Genomic DNA, 5,330 nt, shown 5'->3' with positions numbered 1-5,330 from the left:
GGTTAGCCATCTTTAGGACTCAAAACTTATTAAAGCCCATGTTGAGCAATGTGGGCCCACCATCTTGACCCCACATGGTACGGAAGGATGGGGATGGGGTCCACCATGCCCGGGAATACCATGGCAATGTCCGAGACACGGGACAAGTGGGTTCTACACGAAAATTTACCCATTTAGAGGCTCAACAGTACCAACGAATGCAACTAACAGTCTTGCATCCGGCCTTTAATCCTATCTTAAGAAAAGATCTTTTATAAACCAAGTTGGAGGAGTTCAATGATACACATGCCCAGCCCAATGAAGACCTCTTGTATTTTCGAGTTCAGGGGGTGGCCCCCACCTATCTCCACCAATTTGGTCTTAGAGGGTTATGCGCATAAAAGATGCTGAATGGAAGGATTTGATGCAATCTAGGCACCAGTTTACCCATGGATCGACTCACATGTGATTAAGGGCGAGATGAAAAAAGTTTCACTGAAGACTCAATGGCATAATCATAATTTTAGAAAATTGAGAAATTTTCAAAAGATATCCGATATTGAGCTCATATCGTCCAGAACATTAATTGGAGCAACTTAAATTCTCGAATTGAATTCATCTGGGGCCAGGATGGAGAGTTATTTTCATAAAGAGGATTTTGATTATGCCCTAAACCATTTGGGCCAGGATGGAGACTTAAATTCTCGAATTGGTTTAGGGTTTGAAACTGAAAATCAAACCCTAAACCATTTGGGGAAGATGAACTCAAAAATCAAACCTCCAAAAAAACTCTTTTTCAACATTATCTCCCAAATCCACCGAAGTGAAGACAGGGTAATCTTGAGTGCAAAACTGAGAAGAAGGTCGTGAAATGGAAGGAGACACAGAACCAGACAACCTGAGATTTGCAGGGCTGCTCCTTTGCAACAACGCAGCAGCGTGGATAGCTCTCAGCTCGACGGTTTTCGAAATGGTATCTTGGATTTCTTGCCGGTTAGCTTCATTTTTGTTGTTGTGAAAAGTTTGAGCAGCAGCCATTAATGGTGGACAAAAAACTTACAACAGAACAGAACATAAAGATTCGACACAGAAAAGAAAAACCAGATTTATTTGAAGAAATTCTCAAGAGCCCGGGCGAGTGGAGGAGAAGATAAAAATGGATTATCTAACAGTTGGATTGGATTCTAAAGAATTTAGGGAACCAGAAAAAATTGATGGGAAGAGAGAGAGAGAGATACTGATAGGGAGAGGTTTCTGAAATTTTAGCCTGAATTGGTTTTACCCAATTTTATACAAGTATGTGAGGTGCTAGGCCCTACCCTACGATTTGATGAATGAAAATAGAAGCTTTGCTGCTACTTGATTATGTGAATTTTAGACCATTATTCTTCCATGGATTCAGTGGAAGGCCTGGTGCATTCCAAGTTAGCCTTTAATGGGATTCCAGACCTTCAATCAAATGGATTCCTGATCGTTATTTTCTCTTCTGTCTTCTCCATCGATTTTCGGGTCAGTTTGATAACTCTTCCCAATCCTGCGCCTACTGATTCTTCTACTTTCATAGTTCTGTTCTACACATCTACTTTGCTAAATACTATTATGTTGGTTAAGATTCTTATCTATTATTTTTTTCAGTTTAATTTTTTGATTTCTTTTTCTAGTAGTTTCAATTCTGATTCAAAACCTGAACTTTATAATCTATTTTACTAGTTTTCTAGTGTCCTAGACTAACGGATTGGACCAAAGTGCTATATTGTTTTGAAAGGAAGGGAAATTTACAATTAAAAAAAATTGTAAGGGGTATTTGGATAAATGGGCATTTTTAGGGGGCATTTGTTAAAAACCCAAAAAAAAAAAAAAAAGGAAGATATGTTTACTAATAAATCTAGGTTTAGGGTCCCATTCATTTCAAGGTTTCTGTTAGTTGTTGGGAATGTACTAAATTGCTCAATATGTATGTATGACCTTAGACTCTTTAAAAGGCTTGAAGATATGGTTTTTGACAGGTTTGGCCATGGAAATTTGCTACTTATTGACCTTTCATTCTATAGGTTTAGGCTACGTTTGGTAAATGTCTAAACAAAGAACGCCCGTTCTTGACTAGAAACGTTCTTTGACGTTCTTCGTCTAGAACGGCGTTTTGAGACCAAAAATGACTGTTTGGTAACGGTCTCAAAAATGCCGTTCAGAACAAAAATGGTGTTTGGTAAAACCTATTCTTCCCTATTTGATGTTAATTACAATAATACCATTTTCTTATCAATTATACCCAAAAAATACTTGTAAAATCCTTTTCTCTTACCAACCTTAGCATCAAATTAAAATATCTCATTAACATCTCATTAACATAACCAAAGTAAGTATAAAAATATGTCCAATTTTAAAGATGCCATTAAAATTGGGTTCTTGTGTGCAGTAGTGGCATAACTGACTATGCTATGAACAGTTGAATTAAGAGGGCCTTGGTGGATTCGAACCACCATCCTCTTGGAACATACTCATGTTCCAAGTGCTCTACCAATTTGAGCTAAAGACCCATCAAAACTGAGTGCAACCCCTTTCTTCTTCTTCTTTCTTCCATCATTATTATACTCCAACTCCACCAGCCCAGTTTTCTTTCCTTTGTATTTGGTGTGTATATCTACATACTGATATAAGGTAATCATAAATCATGTTTTTTGCAACTCAATCTACTAACTATAACAACCTGAAATCAATTGACAGCAAAATAAGAAACCCTTCTCCACCCCCACCCCCACCCCCACCCCAAAAAAAAAAAAATGTTTATCAATCCAGCTAAACCCAAGTATCAAAACTTGTGGATGAATGACACCAAGCTCCTCTGAGACTGCAGATTTCAATTTACATCATTCAACCTTGCACACAGACACACACACATACACACAAGGGCAGGGGAGAGAGAAGGAGTTAGCAGAAACCAAAAAAAAGAAAATGACTTAACTAGCTAGGATGACCACCTTCCCTAACTTTTCCCCCATAAACAGACAATGCCTTCGGCAAAGTTACAGTTTCTCTACAGAAAGGAAAAAACAAAAGGCAAACTCTTGGGTTACCTATTCAAGAAGAGCAAATAAATCAAAGGCTTGTCACTACCTCTCCCAAGTGCCAAAGGACTTCTTCCATAATGAAATAAGCCCGACAGGAAACACAATGAGCCTATTCTCATTACACATGAACTGATAAGACTTTGAGCTAAAAATATTCAGACCACAGCTAGAACCTAATAGCATTCCTTTATCCTGAAGAGATCAAGACTTCTCCCAACCTCCTAAGCTCTTGAACATGGATATGAAATACAATGTTTATATATACATTGGCTATGGCTGCAAAGATCAGTCACCTAAGCATCATAATTTAGCATCGTAATTTTACAAATTGTAAGCCCAAACTTGCTTTCCATGTGGAAAGACTTGCTCAAGTAGTTTATCTGTAAAATTTCTTTAGGTTATGTGTTCTTTCATCTGTGCACATGCTATAGAATCCACATTTCATTGTAAACAACCTTTTGTATGAATGTTGGAGTTGAAGTAGTGAAAGAGTGTGTACAATCAGTTGCAAAGAGGGGTAAAAATAAGGATCAAAATTAAAGCACATATTAAAGTATGGACTCCAGAGTGCAGCAGCTCTACTATTCACTGCCACTACCTTCACCCTAAATCATTTCTACAGGTTATTGTAACTCTTGTTTATTTTCCTTCCATTCTCTCAAGTGAATCCATATTGACATCAGAATTTCACCCAATTACTTATGTAATAGACCGTAGTTTCATAATTCACATTTCTCATATTCTTATTAGTGGATGAGCCTACTTCTCACAACTGGATTACTATTATTTGTCTTCCCGTATTTTCTCTGTCAATAGGTTGTTTCAATATGTTGTTCCCCAGGTTTCATACAAATCAGCACTGAAGTACCTCTTGGGACCATTTTACAACCAATTTCTACTCTTGGAGGGCCCCAATATGAAATGATACTCAGTATTTTACCAGGTGAATTTAAGTTTCTTTCTTCTCTACTTGTCTTTTCATTACTTTGCAGGGCAAATGTAAAAAGATTAATTAAAAACAGTGACAGTTAACTAGGAGAACAAGTGAAAAAAGTATCCTTGTTATGTTATACTATTTTTCAAATCTCTGTTGCTTGGGTGTAATCAAATGAGTTGGACGAGTAAGAATGCTAGTATTTTTTCTCCTATGATTTGAGTGACAACTTGAGTGAGGTGAGTAATGGTAAGGCCACCTATTATTCCCAGTTTGGAAAGCGCTAAGGCCAATCTATTATTCCCAGATTCTTATCTCTGTCAAGTGAAGTCTGAAGTGTGAGGCTGTGAACTGTTATCTTCTCTTCTCCCCTGCTTTTCCTTACTTCATTCTCTAACCGTTTGATTCATGAGAGTCATGAGAGGTCTAAAATCAAAAGGAAAAAAAGAGAAACCAAGTGCAATGTGTTGATAAATCGGAAGAGATGGAGAAAAAAATGCATTACACAGAACGGAAATGGAGAAGAAATATCTATCACAAAAAAAAAAAAAAAAAAAAATGGAGAAGAAGTTCGTTAAGCAGATCTGTTGACAAAGATGAAAATCTCACAACAAGCGGCCAGTAAACTTCTGATAAACATTACAGATTTCAGGAAGAAATGGGCGAGCAATCACAAATTTCAAACATTACACCATCAACGCATGAAAAACGTTACAGGAAAATATCGGAAAGAAAAACGAAGAACAAAGACCAAATTACAGAGAGAGGGCGAGAGAGAGAGAGTCACTTTCGTTGTTGTCAACTTCAGTTGCAGAGATGGTCGTGCTAGAGAGGACCACTGTAGCAGAAACCTTCAATTGTTAGGGTTGTTGCTCCAAATCCTGAGACAAAGGAGAAAAATCCATAGTCAGATCTACATCCCAACAAACGACCGAGAGAGAGAGAGAGAGAGATCGACCTGCAAGTTCACCTCCTCCTCCTAACTTCCTTCCCCAGATCTGCCTTTTGGGTTTTTTTTTTTTTGTCTTCGAGGCTTGCTCACGGGCTTTGCTCGTGAATCGCGTGATGATTGTTCTTTGTTCTTTACATCAAATATTCCTCCTGTTCGTTCTTAAAGAACAAAAAAAGGAACCGTCAAGCCAAACACAAAATCACGTTTTTTTGTTCTTAAAGAACGAAAAAATAGTTCTAAACACTATTCAGACATTTACCAAACGTAGCATTAAAGATCGAAACAACTAGTTAGGCTCATTTTTCTAATTAAGAATTGATTCTTTTATGGCCTGATGTTCATCCAAATAGTGATATTGATAGTCTTTATCTTGTGCATTTTATTGAATTATTGTGTG

At 37.4% G+C, this 5,330-nt stretch overlaps 1 pseudogene; it reads right to left on the bottom strand.

Moving 5' to 3' along the window:
* Window positions 1–4,546: 4,546 nt before the first annotated feature.
* LOC122670161 lies at window positions 4,547–4,612 on the bottom strand (annotated as a pseudogene).
* Window positions 4,613–5,330: the final 718 nt, after the last annotated feature.

Source organism: Telopea speciosissima, chromosome 7 (genome assembly GCF_018873765.1).
Source record: "Telopea speciosissima isolate NSW1024214 ecotype Mountain lineage chromosome 7, Tspe_v1, whole genome shotgun sequence".
NCBI classification, from domain to species: domain Eukaryota; kingdom Viridiplantae; phylum Streptophyta; class Magnoliopsida; order Proteales; family Proteaceae; genus Telopea; species Telopea speciosissima.
The sequence above is the reverse complement of the archived record's forward strand: the minus strand, read 5'-3'. Positions and strand labels throughout refer to the sequence as shown.